The sequence below is a fragment of the Balaenoptera physalus genome, assembly GCF_965194825.1.
Source record: "Balaenoptera physalus genome assembly, chromosome: 4".
In the NCBI taxonomy this organism is placed as follows: domain Eukaryota; kingdom Metazoa; phylum Chordata; class Mammalia; order Artiodactyla; family Balaenopteridae; genus Balaenoptera; species Balaenoptera physalus.
In genome coordinates this window covers 25,624,341-25,645,668 of record NC_138891.1, presented here as the reverse complement: position 1 = coordinate 25,645,668, position 21,328 = coordinate 25,624,341, and positions in this window count along the sequence as shown.

Below are 21,328 nucleotides of genomic sequence, written 5' to 3'. Positions count from 1 at the left end.
CTTCATTTTCTGGAGAGTAAGGGATGAGATAAACGTAACAAGCAGGCAATAATACCTGGAACGTCTTTCATATGGTCAAGGCACGACACTGCCTTTCTGACACATTTGCCCACATTTTTTAAAGGGAGGAGGAAAATCATATGCTATTAATATGAGCCATTAAAAATCTTCTTTCTGGGGCTGAGTAATCTCCTATTGGCAGTCCCAAAGTGGATGCTATTGGAAATGTCTAAAGGAAGATAATTTCTCCCAGATATGACATTTAGATACAGTGACAAGTAATTACACATAAACACACACACACACACAAAAGAAGGAGCTCTCATCCAGCGTACCTCCAGGTGAGTGCTATTTATTGAATAGGCTCTACTGCTAAAGAGAGAAAGAAAACTTGCCAGCAGCTTTATCCTGATGAGTCTTTGTCTCTTTAATAATGACTTAAACCTGGCAGAAGCATCCCCACTCTCAAAAACCCAGGGATATTTTCTCCCTGGCCACGTAACCACAAAGAGTACTTTTAGAAAATTCCAAAATGATCTCATCAATGGGGATGTGATATTCAGTATTCATCCGAAATCCTCTACCCATCTGTTTCCTTCTAGAGCTGTATGGGAGAAAAAACAAGGAAACCAATAAAGTTGTTACAAATGAATAGGGGAAGGAGGGAAGGACAGAGGAAGGGAGTGAGAAAGTAAAAAGGAGACAGATGGAAATCAAGCTGTTGGAGAATTCTGCCAGGACAAGGCAGGGACGGGAGTGGAGATGAATCCTCCTCGGAAAACCACAAAGTTCGCTCATTGGTCACCGAGGATGTACTGGGCACTTGCTGTGTGCCAAGCCTGTTCCAGGTGCTGGGGAGCCCAGCGGAGCCCTGACGGGGATGTACAACCTGGCCAGAGAAACCAGTAAGCACACAAGTCAATGCACATTTACAGACGGCTGTGAGAGCCGGGAAGGAAACCCACAGGATGCCATGAGCAAATACAACTGGGAGAGCTGAGTTAGACCTGCAGGTCATGGAAGGCCAACCTCCGTTGGTGACATTTGCTCTTGAGAAACACTGGGAGCCTGTGCAGGGCAGCGGGAAGAGAGGCTGGCGTGGAGCTCGCGGGCTCCTCAGCATTAGGACCAGACCTCAAAGGCAACCGGAAGAGGAAGTGGAGCTGGTCCATTGCCCTCACTGCATCTGGAGCGAGAAATTCCCAGGAGCTGCAACCTGTGGGCTGGCTCTGCTGCCTCCACCCCCTTCCTTTCCCAGGGCTCCCAGGGAAAACAAGCCTTCTGTTTGCAGGATGGTTTGTAAACACTCCCTCTTTCTTAGGTCTAGAATGAAGTCAAAGACGTTTGTCTGTTTGGTTTTATAATTTGGCATATTATCCTCTCTTTCAATCCTTGTCACTTTTCATCGCATTTTCATCATTCTTTTATCCACATGAGCACCTTCCTTCCTTGGTGTGTAATTAAATGCTTCCCCAGAATCCAGTTGTAAAGGAGGCTTCGCAGTCAGCTATTTTCCAAAGAGAAAAGGGACAGGATCTCAATGTGTACCGACAGGGTGAATTTATCCTTTTAAAAACAGAACAAAGGAAAAGAAAAGGAAGGTTCTGGAGTTGGGAGAAAACATTTATTTCTCTTGCTGTTGGAAGAGTTCCTTAAGAGGACTCACAGAAACCTCATAAAGGACTACATCAATTAGCTGCAAATTAAGTTAAAATTATATAAACTTTGAACACTGTCTCTCAGTCCCTTGAATCATTTTTCTTAATGCAGCGTGGTCACAACTTCCAGATGCTGGTAGCCTGGACAGAGATGGGAGGCAACGTTCACAAGAACTGGCTGCATTTATTCATAGTCACAGCTGCCATCCTGCAATAAACATTCTACATGCAAATTGCCTCAAGTGAGTCTCCAGAAATTGACTAGTTTCTTACACTGTAGCTTAACACCAAAAGAAATTGAAAACATTTTTATGGCTTACGTCCATAATACATTCCTTCAGTATGTGCTGTGTTTTTATCTGCCAATATATTAAGCTCTTCTTCTAGTGCTGGCTTAGGCATCACCAGTTCATTTTTTTTGTGACAATGGGAAAAAAAGAGCTTTCCAAAATATCCTTCTACATGAGAACTATTAATGGCCATCACCAAACTGAGTTCAATCTTCCATTGTTCTTGAAACTGAATTGTTTTCAAAAGCAATAGGAAAAGTTGTGCAGATTCAAACCATTTATGATGTGGAAATTAAGCCCCATTTTTCTAGGGATGAAGGATCTTGGGTGGACCTGTAGCTTTGCTCTGAGTTATTCTGTCCTGGCCGTAAAGCTTTGGTCACTTCGTTGCAGTAGAATTTCCATAAAAACTTTATAATCCAATTAATGAGATCAAGCAAAGCCACTGTCCTTCGTGTTTTCTTTTTACTGGTGAGATAAAGATGACTGTGCTTTTGTTTTGTGGGTTCCAGGGGGTATTAAATGCTTGGTCATGCTCTTAGAAGCCTCATTTTCCTCCTAATCCCGTTGCTCTTAAGAAGAGCTTGGCAGGGACCTTCAAAGCAGCTCCATTTCTTTTGTTTCGCTTCCCTGGAGCTTTGCAAAATGGTAACAGTGCCCACGGCTCCATGCCCCTCCATGAGGCCCCCCTCCTCCCACTGAGAGCTCACATCTCAACCCTGCTTTGGAACAGCAACAATGGCCTGGTAAGGTGGTTTTAAATTTGTTTTTATCACAGCACTGAAAGCTAGAAAATGTAAGAAATGAAACTAATTCCATAGTGTGCACAGTTCTTCTCTTACTGACTTTCATGTAAGGAATGGTGGGTGGATGTGTTCAGAGTTCTGTGCACACCTATGATGCCAGTGCAGGGAGCTAGAGTAACATTCTCCTGGCGGGGGACCACTTGCTGTACAAATTTTGCATCATGATTCATGGAATCACAGATGCTGTTGCTGGAGAGATCTTAGAGAAGTCTTTATCAAGACTTCCTCATTTTACAGGTGAAAACACAGAGCCCCAAAGATGCTCATCATCCAAGTTTACACAGCCAATCGGTGGCAGGGCTGGAGCAGGAATCCAAGTTTCCTGATTTCTGTTCCAGGACCGCTTGGGTCAAATCACATTTCTTCATGATTTTATGGGTTTATCAAAGATATTACACTGTAGATAGTTTACTGAATATAACAACAAGTTAGCTATTTGAATAAATGAGAAGATAGATCATGTTGGGAAAAGAAGCCTGGGTAATGAGAAGACGCTACTTCTCTTCAAATTAATTTATAGGCTTAACACATTAGATTAAGTTCACTGGGGATAGGAAAGAGTGTGATTAAATTATTCTGAAGTACTTATGAAAGAATAAGTAGGCAAGAATTGCTTTTAAATATTTGAGAAAGGCAAGTCATTGGAATATTCACTACCACTTATAAGAATATACTGTAAAAATACAACAATTAGAACAGTGTAGTAGCACTTCAGTAAGCAGATACAGTGGTAGGAAAGAATTGATATCCTTGAAGCAGATCCCAACGTATGTAAGAATTAAGTATATTTCAAAAATAACATTTCTATTTGGTGGATAAATAAAATATTATTTGGTGGATGGTGTTGGTACAGTTGGCCATATGTTTAGCAAAACAATAACGTTAGATCTCTCTATCGCGCTTGCAGAAAGGTAAATTCCAGATGGTTTAAAGATTTAAATTTCAAAAGTGCCAAAGAAGTAAACCCATAAGAGAAAGGATTCATGCAAAAAACTTAAAACTTCTCTATTCAAAAAAAAGGCCTAAACAAAACTAAAAAGAAATTCAGAGACTAAAAAAATTGTTTGAATATATATACATATATGTATACACATACATATATTCAAGAATTCTTCTCTTCCATATACATATATATAGAAGAGAAGAATTCTTAATCCATAAAAGTCTTATAAATAATAGAAGAGAGACACACTAACAGAAAAATAGGCAAAAAGATCTGAGCAGGAAAAATTACAAAAGAAGAAATGCAAATAGGATAGATAGACAGACATATTTAATTTTGGTAAGAATCAAAAAAACACAAAAGAACATTGAAAAACATGTTCTTCTAACATGCTGATAGAAAATCTTTTTTCCCATTCTCTTTTTTTAAAAGATAACATCAAGTTTAGATGTTAGGGAATTCTTACATACTAACAAAAAAATGTATTCATTGATACTATCTCAACAGATGGACAATTTGGCAGTATGTACCAAAAGCTTTAAAATGTGCTGAAACACTTTGGCCTATATCTGCCATCCTAAGAATTAATCCAAGGAACTAAGAGATGGGGGGCGGGAGGAGCTTTATGAACAAGGATATTTCTCATAGTATGACTCATAATAGAAAATCTAGAAATGCTCCAAAAATCAAAAGTAAAGAATAGGCAAATAAACTGTACTGTAGCCATGTGATAAATATCATGCAACATCAAGGATCATGTTTTGAAGCATATTTAAAGACATAAACTATAAATTTTTCTAAAGTCAAATAAAAACTATGTACATCGTATGCTATCTATTTCTCAAAAAACTGGAAAGGTATACAGTGAATTTGTAACCTTTTCTCTGGGTGGTAGAATATTGAGTGATATTTAATATTTTAAATTCTGAATTTTTCAAATTTTTCACAATGATCTTATATTCACAAGAGAAAAATATTATTAGTAAAATAATACAGAATACCAAGTTAGGAAGAGGCCAGAGCTGGTCCAGGGGTAGCATGCCCATCCCCTTCTCTAGACAATATAGATTTAAACAGTGGCTCTATATTCTGAGTCCTAGAGGTCTGCTGTGCTGTTAATGGTTATGGCTGGGAAGTGACTTTGTAGGTGCCCAGGGGCTGGAGGAGACGGTTCTGATTTCTGAGTTTTGAGAAGGGGAGAAATAACACAACCATCAAAAATCCTCTAAATTGAAGCAAACAAGATGTCCTTCAATAGTTGAATGTATAAATAAACTGTGGTACATCCAGACGAGGAATATTATTCAGTCCTAAAAAGAAATGAACTCTCAAGTCATGAAAAGACATGGAGGGACCTTAAATGTATATTACTAAGTGAAAGAGGCCAGTCTGAAAAGGCTACTATATGATTCCAACGACGTGACATTCTGGAAAATGCAAAACTATGGAGAAAATAAAAAGATCAGTGGTTGCCAGAGGTTGGGGGGAGGGAGTGATGAATACGTGGAGCACAGAGGATTTTTAGGGCAGTGAAAATGCTCTGTATGATACTAGAATAATGGGTACATGTCATTATACATTTGTCCAAACCCATAGAATGTACACCACAAAGAATGAACCATAATGTAAACTATGGACTTTGGGTGATAACGATGTGTCAGTGTAAGTTCATCAGTTGTAACAAATGTACCACTCTGGTGGGAGGTGTGGATCATGGAGGAGGCTACACATGTAAGGAGAGAAGGGGTATATGGGAAACCTCTGTAACTCTCCCTCAATTTTGCTATGAACCTTAAACTGCTCTAAAAAAATTTTCTTTAAAGAAACAAAACAAAGCAAAAAAACCCTCTAAGGTTCCCTTGTACACAATCAGCCACATTAAATACTAACCCATGCCAGAACCTCCACTTATCAGACAGACTCCCTTTCTGCACATCTATCCCTCAAGCCACACATTGACTTTTTATGTCTTTTTCTCTTAAATCTTCCCACAAGACTCACTTTATTCTGGCTTCAGCTGGATAAAAATACAACGGGTTATATACTGACCCTGGAGGATGAGTAACTCAGACATTTTTTTTGAAAGAGAAGGATGATATCAGTTGTAGAAACAGATCTAATCAGCTCCAGAAGAAACTTACTTTAGTGGCCCATAGTAGAAAATCTAATCCTTTTATTACAAAGAGAAATAAGCAGCCAAGGCTCAGCAAACAGTTAAAGAAATCAACAACATGAAAGAAACTCTAAGGTAAGCAGAGCAACTGATTACCAAGGATACATGGACAGATTCAAAAAGACACCACATCCATCAAAATTGAACAGGACACTTGAACATGTGCAGAGACAACTACAACCTTTCAGAAATTAAAGACCTAATTGTCAAAAGAAAAATCATAGAAGGGCTAGAAGACAAAGTCAAAGAAAGATTGTACATTATAAAGAAACAAGAAAGGAAAGAAGGAAAAAATTTTTAAAGAAAAAAAAGAGAAAAACTTAAGCAACATGGTAGATTTAACTTCATTCTGAGGATTCCAACACCAATCCAACAGGAGTTTTAGAAGGAGAGGGGGAAAAAAAAGAACTGGAGAGAAGAAAATCATCAAATAAATCATAGAAGAAAATTTCCTAGAGTAGAAGGAAGCACAAGTCTGGGATGTACCAATTACTGAACAAAAAGGCCCACACCTAAACATATTCTTATAAAATTTTGAAACATCAAAGATAAAAAGAACATAAAACTTCCAGAGGGGGAAAAATATCTTCAAAACAACTGGCATAAAACTTCTCATCAACTATACTGGATGCTGGAAGATAGTGGAGCAATACTGACAAAGTTTTGATAGATTATTTCCAACCTAAATTTATAACCAGCCAAACTATCAGTCAAGTGTGAGGGCAACATAGTGCAAGAACTTTTTAAACATACAATGACTCAGAAATTTTACTTTCCAGTTACCCATTCTGAAGAACTTACCTGTCATTGCATGCCAGCAAAAATTTAAGTGAAATAAAAGAAAGAGGAAGACATGGACCAAACCAGAAGTACAATAAAATAAAAAATGTAAGATGACAACTATGCAGCAGTACTAAACCTGAAAGTTTAAATTGAAACAGGATGTCAGAAACCTTCCCACAAAAGGTCTTCAATTTAGAAAAAAATATTTACTTCAATAACACTGTAATTAAGAAGTTTGATATGCTTACTAATTGGGTAAAGACATCACAAAGTGATTAAAATCTCAGTCTCCAAAATTAGACTGCTTGGTTCAAATTACAAACTATGTGTGTAACCTTGAGCAGTTACTTAAATTCTCTTTGGTTCAGTTTTCTTGTTTGAAAAATAGGTATAAAAATAATTTCTACTTCATAGGTCATTGTGGGTATTCAGTGAAATAATACATGCAAAATATTTAGTGCCTGGCCCTCAGTAAGTTTTTTATTGTTATAATTTTCGTATCAACAGAAAAAAAGACAATTAGAGATTTTGGAAAAAACAAAACAAAGCTGTCAAGAAATGTCATATGTCAAAGCAAATTAAACCGCAGGGTGAATTTAGCAAGTAAAAGAATGTGGAGTGGAAAACAGAGAATTAATTTGACCTTGAAGATTGGATTTTTCTCCATTGCATTTCATGGGTTTGGTAATTTGGGATTATTTTTCCTTCTCTACAAGTCTAATCAAACTACTTGGTTCTACACTGAATAATATTTACATAATCATAATTTCCAATTGCCATTTAATAGTATTCAATTTTAAGAAACCAACCTATCATCAAAGCACAGAAGACTTAATTATAGTTACAGATCAGAATATAAATGTAATAAACCTTGATCATGTGAAAGTAATGACTGAAGCTAAGAGGGGAGGGCCCAGAGAAAAGGGGAAGGAAGTATCTGTGTATATTTTCTCCTCTTCCATAATGGGAAGACAAGAAATAGTGGTTTATGTGTGCTATTTATGGTTATAAAGTTAACCAAAAGAAGACATTTTAAACAATAATGTAACTTTTAAAAATGGACAAAGAAGAGGAGAGAAGTGATGGTAATATGATAAATTCTACAAACTTCCAAAACCAACTTACTTCTTGGGAGTGAGAACCGGATGGGGGTGAAGGGGTTGGTGTCCTGAGAACACACAGATGGATAATTTTACTTATTTTATGCCTTGATGCTATTTGAAAATTTTCTCATGTGTTTGAATTACTCATATTATTCAATAAATTAAAAGCATTGGTCCAGTTAGTTAATAAATATTTACAGATACATACTCTGTGCCAGGCCTCGTCTAGGTTCCGAGAATCACAAGAGAGAGTCCTTGGCCTCAAGAAACTAACATTCTGGTGAGGAAGATTAACAATAAACTTGGAACTTGATGAATAAGCAAATTTTAGATAGTGATTGCTTTGAAGAAAATGGAGTAATCTGATATAGAGTCTACAAAGGGTCACATGAAATCTCCTTTACCTACAGTAATCAAAGAAGGCCTCTTGGAAGAGGTGACTTGAACTGAGTTGTGAATGATGCTCTCAGAGCAGCCATGCAGGAAGTATCACATTCAAAGGGCTGAGATTGGAAGGAGCATGTTCTCAGGCTAGAAAGGCCAGCTGGTTGGAACGGAGTAGGAAAAGGGGAGGTTGAATATAGGAACTGAGTTCAGAAAGTTTGGCAGGAGCCTTTTCAGCCATGATTATTTGATTTTGTTCAATTACAATGAAAAGTCATTAAAGGGATTTAAGGAGGAGAGTGAGATGGCCTGATATTCTCCTTAATAAGCTGTCTCTCACTCTCTTTAATTAGTTTGTCATTTGAATCAGGCAGTCTGATGCAATTCACTGTGATTTTAACCACATAGTGATGGCTTTACCCAACTAGTAATAAAGTAAGTTGCTGCCAGTGAAAGTGAAGGCAGGATGCGCAGCTATAAGATGTTATTGTGGCTTGGACTGGGATGATCGCAGTGGAGATGGTAAAACAGTCATATTCAGAATATTTTGAAGTAGAGTGGAAGGACTTAAGGATGGATGGATGGAGGGAGGGATGGAAGGAGGGAGGGAGGGAGGGAGGAATGGGTGGATGGGTGGATGGGTTGATGGGTGGATGGGTGGATGGGTGGATGGGTGGATGGAGAAAAGCGAGGAATCTGTTAGGACCGTGGGATTTTTGTCATAAGAAACAGAATGGATGGTGGGGGACTTTGCTCCAGTGGGAAGCTGAGGAACAGCAGTTTAGGGTAGGAGAAGGGGGTTACATCCATTGTTCTGTTTTAGCTGAGTTAATTTTGAAATGCCTATTAGACATTCAAGTGGAGACATGATGTAGGCAGCAGGATATACAAGCCCTAGCTAGAGATATAATTTAGGAATCATCAAAGGACGGATTGTATTAAGACCATGAGATTATTTGTGATCACGAAGAAGAGAGTGCACATAGAGACAAGAAGACATCCCCAGAGACTGAGAAGTTGACGATGTTAGAGAGAGGAGGGAGAGATGCAGGAATGAAGTATTTAATGAGGTGAGAAAGGATAAAGGATGCCATGCCCGACTGGAAGGGTTTGCCTTGGGTGGCATCAGGGATTCTTTTTCCACTTCAACAGAATGGAAGGCAAGGTGTGTGAGTGCAGATTCCTGTAAGTTGATGGATATGATGATGGGAAAATGAGGTACTTCTCATCTGATTGTGTATATAATTTGTGAGGTAAAGTTAACCCCAGGGTGGGCTAGAGGGATAGAATGATGTTGGGGATTTAAGGAAGGAGAAGAGGTGTGAAATGGTCCTGCTGGAGAGTGGAAGGGTGAACATCAGGAAACTGTGTGGAGATTGTCTAGAAGTCTTCAGAGATCGTTTGAGACTCATGGTAATAATATAAAAGTGAGAATAATTAGAAAGTTGTGTGGTCTTTCTCCAGAAACATTCAGCTACCCAGGTGCAAACACGGAGTCAATTGATAGTTGGGTTTGACCAGCTCAGGAATATTGCCAGGCAAGCAGGAAGGGAAAGAGGATAAGGGAGGTACAAGCCCATTCCAAGGAGAAATTGTAATGCTGTGTCATAATTAAATTGTTTCCAAGGATAGTGTCAACAATCTTCCCCCACCTCTTTCCACATGCTCTTTTGCAGTGTAATCTTGCCATTCACCCACAAGAGACACAGTCTATTTTCCCTCCCTTTGGATCTGGGCTCACCATACATTTTGTTTTGGACTAAGAGAATGCAGCAGAAGTGATGCTGTGTAACTTCTGCAGCTTCTAGCTTTGTTAATTACAATACTCACTCTTGAGATCCAACTGCTGTGTAAAGAAGCCCAGGATGGACATTTGCAGTGCAGTATGAATTGAGAGAGAGTGAGAGATCCCTGCCATCACCACCAAGGGTCCAGACATGAGACAGAAGCCATTGTGGACACTCCAATCTCAGTCATCATCTGACTACAACCTCATGAGAGACTCCAGCTGATGCCACTTGGAGAAGAAGAACCATCCCATCAAGCCCTGCTCTATTTCTGACCCACAGGATTGTGAGCGAATAAAAGGCTTGTTGTTTTGAACCACTGAGCTTTGGGGTGATTTGTTACACGGCATTACATAACTGAAACAGGAAGTGCTCCCCTAGCTTGTTGCCATCGTCCACCAAAAGGAAATGAGGATTTCAGGGGGTGTTATTATAAGTGAAATAATACCGAGTCAATGGAGTTGTTGGATTTGAGGCTTCCATGAGGCTGAGGAATTTCTGGAGTGGAATCACTACAGTAGAGGGTTGGAAAAACAGGAGTTGACAACTTCCCCAAAGCCAGACAATATTTCACTGTCCCTCAAATCAGCTCTTCTTCTGAGGGCCATTTGCCCTCAGGGGAAACTTGTGTTTCCCCTGTGATACCCTCAGTCTCTTCTGTCACACCAGACCAAGTCACTGATTCTTCAGTCACCACATCTTTTGCATTTGTTCCCTGTATTTCATTCCTGAGTTTAGTCCTCCTCATTTCTGCTCCTGGAATATTGGGACACATTCCTGAATTGTTTCTCTGATTCCTTCCTCTTCTTCTCTGATCCAACCTGCTCAGTATTGGAAATCGGTCCTCCTAACATATTCTCAGGCCAAGCTCCTACTAAAAACAACTCCAGTGATTCCCTATTGTATGCTAATTAAAGTTTATTAAAATTTTAAAAAAAAGAAAAAGAAAAACAGGGGTTGATGCCAGACAGGAGGGAACTTGAAATCCATATTTGGAGATAATGCTGTTGTAACTGAAGCAAAGATCGCAGGAGTGGGCAGCTGTGGTAGAACAGGGGAACCAAGGAGATTAAGGAGCAGAATGGCCAGGGTGTCAAGTGGGTCATCTGCAGAGATGTTAAGGTTGCCAGGAACGTCGACATGGAAATAGCTTAATACAGTATTTAAGGGCACTTGCTCTGGAGCCCGACTGTATTTCCAGCCCTGACTCTGTCACTAACTGTGTGTGATATTTGATTACTCTCTGCACCTCAGCTTACTCATCTATAGAATGAGGATGATAATAGTACCCATCTCATAGTATTATAGGAGTTAAATGAAATAATGTTTTTAGAGAGCTTAGAAGAGTTCCAGGAGAAAAGAGAGCACTTGGTAAATGCTAACTATCATTGTCATTATCATTGGCAGTAGAGATAAGGACAGCAAAGCAGATGCTGGAAGCACCAAGGACTAAGGTCAGTGAATGACAGCAGCAAGCAGGTGTTGCAGGTGGTAACATCTGATGCTGTGCTTCAAAGGGGCTCAGGTCTTTGAAGTTAGAAGCAAGAGCAATGATTAATTAGAAGCAGTAAAGGGGGCTAAGGTAGAGACTTACCCTTTTTCCAGGCTTTCAGATCCATGGGGTATGAAATCAAAGTCTCTCCTTGAGAGAACTGTGGAGGAAGCAGAGTCCTCAGGGAGAGCCAGGTTCCAGTTAGAGTGAGAAGATAAAGGGAACATTCGGGGGAAAAGATGACAATTTATGTCTGATAAAGACAAACCAGGAGCTCCAAAGGGCATAGTGGAAGGGTTTGGACAGATGCAAAGGCATGGAAGAAGGGTCATATTTTAGGATGTACAGAACAGTGTAGGGATAAGGCAACATGCAGGTAACGAGGGGTTGTCAGATGGGGAGTAAGGATTAAGGCAAAAATATTCATGATCCACAGGGGGTTGGTCCAAGAAGTCTCTCAAGAAGAAATGTGGAAAGATCCAGAACAAGCTGGCCATTCTTATGGCTCAAAGTGATGCGTGGGTCTAGGGGATGGCAGAGGCCTCCTCCGAGCTGTTCTGCTGAGCAATTCAGTTCCTATGCAAGTTTTAAAATGTACAAGGCTGGGGGTAGAAAGGGGGTCTTCCCATCTCTCCCTGGCTGGAAGGGTGAAGAATCAGAGCATCTATCTGTGATCTATTTTTGGAAGCCCAGAGGGTGATTATTCTCTTCCTGGGCCTTAGAGGCTAGGTCACCTGACCCTGGGTGATTAAAGGGTATTAGGTGCTAGGCATGTCCCATGGCAAAAGAGGAACCATTACTGGTCTTTACAGTACATCTCAGTCTGTTTGGGCTTCTATAACACAAATACCATAGATTAGGTGGCTTATAAACAAAAGAAATATATTTATTGCAGTTCTGGAGGCTGGGAAGTCCAAGATCAAGGAGCCAGCAGATTCAGAGTCTGATGAGGGCTCACTTCCTGGTAATTAAACAGCTGTCTTCTCGTTGTGTCCTCACATGGCAAAAAAAAAAAAACAAAACAAAAACAAAAACAACAGGAAGCTCTCAGAGGTCTCTTTTATAAGGCCACTAATTCCATTCAGGAGGGCTCCACCCTTGTGTTCTAATCACCTCCCAAAGTCCCACCTCCTAATACCATCACATTGGAGATTAGGTTTCAACATATGAATGTTAGGGGCACACAAACATTCAGTCTATGTTTCAGTACCTTAATGCAAATCAGGAAAAGACACTCTCTCCAGGCAGATGCAACCTCCAAGGTACCTGGCTTGACCAGCACACAGTGCTTTATAGAAAGAAAAGGCCTCTGCTTCCTCTGAGAAAGCACAGCCTATAACAAGGACACCAAGCCTGACATGGGCTCAGCCAAGTGTCCCCCTTATAATGCACAACCTGCACGTAATACATGGTGGCACAGGCTGGAAGCAGACTAAACGTCAGCTGCACTGGGTTCTTGTGTTGGTTCTGATTATGCAAACTTGAGTCAACCACTTCTCCTCTCTGAGCTCATTCATCTTTAGGGGTCTTATTTGGTTTATATGCCAAATGAATAGGTTGGACTAATTCAATTCATACATTTTTTTAATGCTGTAATGTGTCTGGCTGGTACTGGGCACCAAAGACACCGAGATGAATTAGATACCCACGGCCTTTGGGGGAGGACAGACACTTAAACAGGTAGTTCCCACACTGTAAAGCAGGTGTTATGACAAAGGAGTGTACAGGTATCTATGGAAGCAAAGAGGAGTCCCTGTGTCTCCCGTCAGACACGTGACAAGTCCTGGCCAATGAGATGTGAGTAGAAGTGAAGTCTGTCACGTCAAGCAGAGACGGTGACAAGCTCCCCCACTCCCACCACCCCCGCCAATTCTCCAGTCTCCTCTCATCCTGGTACAATGCTCTCGGGGAGGCCTCGTGTTGAGATGGTGAAACCATATAAGACCAAAGCATCCTGGGTCCCTGAGGAACCACATGACAGATGGCTGCCGGGACCCACAGTGGACTTTGTATGAGCAATAATTAAGCTTAATCCACTAAGACTTTGGTAGTTATTTGTAACAGTGACAAAACCTAGACTATCTTGACTGATGTTGGAAAAAGGTAATTAACAACGGATGATGCCTAACTTGCTTTCCAAAATGGATGGGTCTGATGAACTGCTGGGCTTTTGTTCAGCTGAACGTCTATGCAAATCTGGGGCCAATGTTGAATTGTTCAGGATAACAGAGGAAGGCTGGACATGCTGTCCCCACAGCCTTCAATCTCTTCACTCAGATTTCCTCCAAATAAACGTGATGCAAATCATTTAATTTTTTTCCTTCGGGGACCTATCCTTCCACACTCCCAGTTCATGTGAACTAGCTCCAGGATCGGGGGGTGTACTTGGCCAGTTGCAGTTCCACATCTTCTTGGCCACAATGGGAATATGAACCAGGCTAGGCCAGAGAGAAGAACCCAGGGTATCTTTCTGGAGAATCACTGGGGGAGAGATTTCTTTCCTAAGGGGTGGTCATATGAATGGATACAAGGCTGGAGCTGCTAGGCTGACTTTACCATGGCATGGAGAGAATCTTCCTGAAAATGAAGACAACTCAGTGGAGAGCAGAGTGAAGAAATGAAGAGAGACGGTAGCTAGATGATCTTGTTTCTCCTGTGCAGGACACCCACATGTGACAGTCTCACCATGGTGTGGCACAGGAGCCACTGACCCCAGCTTTGGTCCTCGGTGCTAAGCACAAACTCTGGCACCTAGTTCATGGCCTCTGTCCACAGGAATGGAAATGAGGCCAAAAGCTCAGGTGCTCTGGATACCACCACCCAGCCATGTCCCCACACCCTCATTGGCAGGAGACAAGAGGGGGCTCCAAAGCTCTGTGTGTTCCTGGGAAGACCCCACACACCTTTCCTGCCCCCTCCCGCCACCAACACTCATAGCCTCAACATCACTGTCTGCTGTAGAGACCATCTGGATCCCCGTTTGCCAGCCTCTACAGACGCGTTACTCTAGGTCATCCCTTATACCCCAGCCCTCATCCCAGACATCCTCTACTCTGATTCTCCCTCCCACCCCTCCCCAACTCCTGAAACTCTCCCACTGTGTCCTCTGAAGCTCACTGCACACCCACAAAATCCCACATCGCAACATCTTTTCTAAACATTTCCATCACCTCCCTGCTCCATTTGAAACCGCCTGTCATCTGAGGACGCTGCCTCCCCTTCAGCCCTCAGGCATTGTGAGCTATTTTCTGTCTCGCGGTCATCATTTCACAGGGCCTGGAGGTGGAGTGGGTGACTTGCTTGCTTCTCACTGACATCTCACCTCTCCTAAAATTCTCCCAGCTTTGCACAGCCAGCTATCAGCTTAGACGTCCACTACCTCTCCTGCTGCCATGATCGCAAGACCCTCGTCACACTCCCTCATTCTTTACTGCTCTTAGCTACAAGTTCACAAACTAGCACCTGCCTGCCTTAATACTCGCTGATTTCAAGACCCATGGAAATGAACCTTCCAATATTCTGGCTTCCCAGTTCCTAGACCTACCCTTCTTCCAATGATCTGTTCCTTCCCCCCACCACTGCTGATCTACCTCAACTGCTCAGTCACATGGTCGCCCTAAATCTTGTCAGTATCAATAACTACATGCTCTCTGCAATCTCACTTTAAATCTCCTGCTGCCCATTCACCAATTACATCACTCCCTCTGGTACCCCAACTGCAACAACTCTTTGACCCACCAGGATAAAATCTATTGATCCTACCACTTTTATTGTTCAGATTCTCACTTCCCTCTCTACATAGCTTAGAATCTATGGTTCACCACTGTAATCATTCCCTTGCCCTTTCCTCCTTTCTTCTTATTCATCTGGAAAAAAACACAGCCCTAGTTTAACCTCATACCCTCCTTCATCCACACTCGTACACTCCAGCTGGATGTGGCTGGAGAAAAGCACACAACCAGGCTGACAGGTCCCAACTTAAGTTCAGGACCATTATCTACAGTCTTTCATGCTGCCACCACGTCTGTTTCCTGAGTCCACTCACTCTCCTCGCTCCTAGATTTCTCCTGTCTCCTCTCTTACACCCTCCAACATCTCCTCCCCATCTTCCCTCTTGGTTAACAACTTGGCTTCCAATTTCTCTGAGAATATAGAGTCAATCAGAGAAGAATTTTCACATGCTCCTACCACCCACACATGTGATCCTCTATTTTGTGCCTCCCTTCTCCCTCAGTGGATAAACCATCCATACTTCTAAGACCAACTTCTCCCCTTGTGCCCAAGATTTCTCCCTCCTTTCTTGCCCACACAAAGATATTGCTCCACCATTTACCCCATCTTTTCTGCATCACTTTTTTCCTTTCTTGGCTAGATTGTTTATATCTGCCTATAAACTTGCCCTAATACCAAGTATCTTTTAAAAAATAAATCTTTTAACTCTGCTCCCCATGCCATCCCAAAACTCCACTTCACAGCAAAATTTCTCAAAGGAGTTTTGGAGGGTTGTTTTGTTTTGTTTGTTTTGTTTTGTTTTGTTTATCCACTGCTTCCAATTCCTCTTGTTCCCATCTCTCTTGAGCCTACTCCAAACAGGTTTTCAGCCTCTCTACTTTGCCAAAACAGCTCCTTTCTACTGAATTTATTCATCTGCTGTTGTTGTTGAATGAATGAATCCAGTGGTCAATTCCCAGCTCTCATCTTACTGGAAATGTCAGCAGCATTTTTTCACAGAAGATCACATCCTCTTCCTTGATACACCTTTGTACTTGGTTTCCAGGACTTCACCCTCCCTTGGTTCTTCTCTGTCTCCTGTGTTCATGCCCATCTCATGTCCCTAACTTGGGGCTCAGGCCTCCAACCTCTTCTCTCCTCTATTTACACTCACTCCTTTGTGATCTCTTCTGATTCATGGTTTAGAAAACAGCAAGAATCCCAGATTCGTGATCTCCAACTCAGACCTCCGCCCCGAATTCCAGACTTATATGTACACCAACCCACTCAGTCTCACCACTTGGGTATCTACTAGGCATCTCCAACTTAACTCGCCCAAATCCAAGCTCTTGATCTGCCCTTCCCAACCCTTCCCCCACCTGCCCCTCCTACCGTCTTCCTATCTCAATATATGACAATGGCATCCTTTCGGTTTCCTGGCACAAACACCTCGGCATCATCCTTGACTCCTCTCCTTTCCCCACATCCTGTATCCAAACCATCACCAAATCCTGTAGCCTCTGCCTTCAAACACTTCTCATCACCTCCATGGCCACCATCCTGGCCTCAATACATCCTTTCTTGCTTGGATTATTACAAGAGCTCATAATGGTATTTTACCTTCTGTCCTTGCCTCCTGACAGTCTATACTCCACATCAGCTTTTTAAAATGTAAGGCCTCTGACCCCAGAGACAGTACTATACTGCATTTGTAAAGTATGATAGTCCCTTTGTCACTTTGTTTGATTTCTTTCCTGAAGGGCTTTTATGACATTTTATAATGCCTTTCAAATACCATGAAAAAGAAAAGATGTTAAGAATTCTATCTGGTATGTTTTAATAATTTTTCATGGTTTCAAAAACAGAAATTTATGAATTACCTTCTTTCTGTTACATTATTGGGAATCTCTGGTGGTTAACTGGTTAATTACCTTTAAGAAATTAGAGAAATGTTCAAAGTATGTAATATAGAAATGAATTACTGTTGGATTAAAATGTCCTTTATTATATCATGAAAATAAAATTAAATGTAAGGCCTCAATACCATGCCTCTGCTAGAACTCTCCAATGGCTTTCAGAGTAAGTACCAAAGCCCTAACAGTGCCCTATAAGGCCTTACATGACCTGGCCACCTGTCTGACCTCAATTAGTACCCACTTCCTCCTCACCCTTTCTGCTCCAGTCACACTGGTCTTCTCCGTCCTTGACCAGGCCAAGCACACGCCCACCACAGGGCTCTTGCACTTACTGTTCCCTTATCTCTGGAATATGTACATGGCTTGCTTCCACATTTCCTTCAACTCTGTCCTTAAATGTCACCTTGTTAGAGAGGACATCCCTGACCCCTTCCCACATGAAATAGAACAGTCATCCACACAAATGCTATCTCCTCATCCGGCTCCGTTTTTCTCCATTAGTCTTCTCATCCTCTAATAGACTATATTCACTTCTGGATTTTGTTCCCTGCTACATCCCTGGCATTTAGAACTATTCCTAGAATGTCAATATTTGTTGAATAAATGAATGAATTTGAACCCTCACTCCATCGTATTCTATGTGCATGACCTTAAATATGGGGCTTAACCCTCTCAAGTTTCATTTCTTCACCCATAAAATGATATCAGAACATATCTCATTTTGCTATTGCTAAATTAACTGACATAATGTGTGTGAAGTATCCTCAACTGTGCCAGAATTTGATAGGAGCCACATAAGGAGTTGTTACCACTGTTGTGGTCATCACTGATGTTGCCACAGCAAAAGGTGATCAAGAATTCAGTTTTCACCTTCTCCTACCCCATCCCACTCCAACCAGTACACTGGAAATTCCCTTTTCTGTGCTTCATGCATATATTGAGTGTCTTTAAATAGTACCTGTTGTGGTTGTTATGTCTTCTAATGTTCAAAGCATTTCTGCATTCATGAACTTGTTATACCCTTAGATAACCTGGCGAGGTTTGCAGGGCAGGTACTGTTAGCCTCAGTTTTTGCCCAAGTCACACAGGTGGTAAAGGGCAGAGCTGGGACCAGAACCCCAGCTGTAATTCCCGTCCTCCTGCCGCCTAACCCCAGCTGCCTCTCTAGGCACTTTTCCCTCCTTCCCCTCATCACATGATTCTCCCCTTAGGGGCCCTTTTGTATAGCTAGTGTGCAGTTTCACACGTGAGACTCCAGATCATTCAGTCGACAGCAGATTCCAGGAAGCTGGGGCCCTGAGCATGATCAAGTGCAGGAGAAATAGAGGCCCAGGGATGTTCCAAGACATCAGATAAGGAGGGACCATGTGACGAGGTCCTCATCCAATACCAGTGAAATGAAGTTAGAAGTACTGAAACCATGAACTGCCCCTGGGGTGCTCAGGGCAGAGAAGCGGAAGAGAGGGGAGGGCTGCTGGGTTCCCTCATCCTCCTGCCCCAGCCACACACCTATCTGCACCTGCTCCCGTGTTTATCTCCTCTCCCAGTTCTGTGACAGAGGTGTCACACATCCTAGCATCAGCTAGTCTCTCTGCTGTCACTGAGATATTCACTCATTCATACATTCATGCACTCACCCAGGCTCAGCGCGCCCCACGTGGCTCAGGAACTCCCTGCCAGGGTCCTGCCACTACCTCTCTGACTCCCACTCTCCTCAGCCTCCCGGGCATCCTAATCACCTGGCTCTCAGCAGATGACCTTGCCTCCCAGCTCACAGAGAGGACACAAGACTCTCAGGTCCCACTGTGTCATGGTCAGTTCTACGTGTCAACTTGGTCATGGTGCCCAGATGTTTGGTAGAATACCAGTCTAGATGTTGCTATGAAAGTTTTTTTTAGGTGTGATTAACATTTAAATCAGTAGACTTTGGGTAAAGCAGATTACTCTCCATAACGTGGGTGTGCCTCATCCAAACACTTGGAGGAGTTAAGAGAGAAAGACTGAGGTCCTCAAAAAGAAGAAATCCTGCCCTCAGACCTGCCTTTAGACTCAAGCTGCAACATCAGCCTTCCCTGGTTACCAGCCTGTTGGTCCGTCCTGCAGCCCCGCAATCACATAAACCAGTTCCTTAAAAAAAAATCTGTCTCCATACAAATGCACCTGTACACACACACACATATACACCCTATAGGTTCTGTTTGTCTGAAGAACCCTAATGGCACTCCCCAGCAATCCCTTTAGCAAACTCCTACCCATCTATGCTCAAATGTGACCAGGGTGAGGCCTTGCCCTGACTCCCCCGGGCTCTGTATCTTAGACCCTGAGCACCTTCCATTATGAACATGACTGTGTGGTGCTGGAACTGAGCCCATCTGTGGGTTCTTTAGCACCACTTCCTTTCTCCCCCCAATATTTTAATTAATTATTAATTAATTATTTTTTTCTGTGTAGGTGCTACTAGGGATTTTTTTTTCAGCTTTATTGATGTATGATTGAAAAATAAAATTGTAAGATATTTAAAAAAAAAAAAAAAAAAAAAAAAAAGAATTCAGTTTTCAGAGTCCTCCAGAAAACCCTCCTGACCCAGGTCTAGAAGCTTCAGGGGCCAAACACAATCCCCATGCTTGTCCCGTCCCAGCAGACCTTCAGCCAAACATCCTTCAGTCCGCCTACAAGACTCAGGCACATGAGCCCCCCAGAACCCTCTGTGTAGGAACACTTTTGCTCAGGGAGAAAATAGCTCACCTGTGTGACACCAGTCTTGTCTTCCAGGACACCAGGGTGGAATTCTGTGCAATGAAAGTCATTTACTAAATAGCCCTCTAGTGCCATGGAAAAGTGAATTCATTTTGCACAGGTCACAGGTTCACTTTCAGAGAGCAGTTTCCTCCCTGCCCAAACAGGCCCGCGTCTAATGGACAACTGAAGGGCAGCACCCAGGGTCCCTGCAGACAGTGGTTCCCGACCGTCCTGGGCTTTGGGAGCCCAGTTGAGGGAGAGAAACAGGAAGAGCAATAATGACCGTGAGAAAGGGAAATTGTTCTCTGTGTTGCTCTTGGGATTGTTGGAACCAAAAGATTGGGGGTGAGGTCACTACCATCAGGAAGGGGTAGGGAGAGAGGACAAAGCCAGGGGCTCAACACCATAGTCAGAACCAGGTGTCCAAAATACAGTGAACTTAAACCTGACTGTGTTGAGAGAGAGAGAGTGTATGGCAGAGAAGGGAGCATACAATCTTTTTAACAGTATTCTTAGAATGTGGTTGGGAATTCCAGTCCCCAGATGTAGACAAAGCATGAAGTGATATGACGAATACAGAGTCTTCAGTACATGACAAATCTCTATATCAAGTTCTCGATCTCTCTCTCTCTCTCTCTCATTTCTTTGTTTTAAAAAGATCTTTTCACATATGTGTGTGCACTCCATAGCTGTTCTTCTCAGATAAGTAACAACGTCTCTCACCAGATCTGGATTTAGAATCTGCCCTTTCTGAGCATTTAGAAATCACTGTAAAATATCAAACAAAGCAAAGCTATTTGAGGAGACATCCACAGCACACATGGGGAGGGCAAGTGAGCTTCTCCACAATACTTCCCAAGCTTACATCTAGAGCTGACCAAGATCAGGAAGAAATCCAACAATATGTTATTCCATGATGGGAAATGTCAGTTTAGCAGATTATCATAGACTTAAAAGGTGAATTCAGACAGTACAAGCAAAAAGACAATCGTCTGTATCATTGTTTCACTTCTTGGTCATTTTTTTCAGCCCCTTTTTGCTTGCTTTCTAGAAGCCTCAGAGCCAACACTTTGATTTTAAGGAACCCGATTAAAATTGTACAACACTGGTGCTATAGGATGTTAAAAAGAATTTTGTGAAAAAATAATCCTTTGGTCAGTTTAACTTGGTAAATTCTAGGCTGAAAAAAGTTAAGAAAGTGTTTTTCCTGAAGGACTTTTCAGTACCTTTAATATGTGTGTTGTGAATCTCAAATATATGTATATAGCATGTGAGGTTCTCCAAACTTATTTGATGATGGAAATCTTTTTACAGGGAGCATCCTAGAAGGGCATTCCTGCAAGGAACACATTTTAAGAAATGTTAATTAGATCTTTCCCTTTTACCTTAAGAGAATTCATTAACGTTTCTTTGGCCCAAAGAAACGTTAATGGATTCTCTAATGGTAAAAGTCTAATCAACAGTCTTTTTAAGGTGAGGACTTATCTACTAGGCACTTTTGAAAATCTTGGTTTAATTGTTTGATAAACACTTCAATTCATGG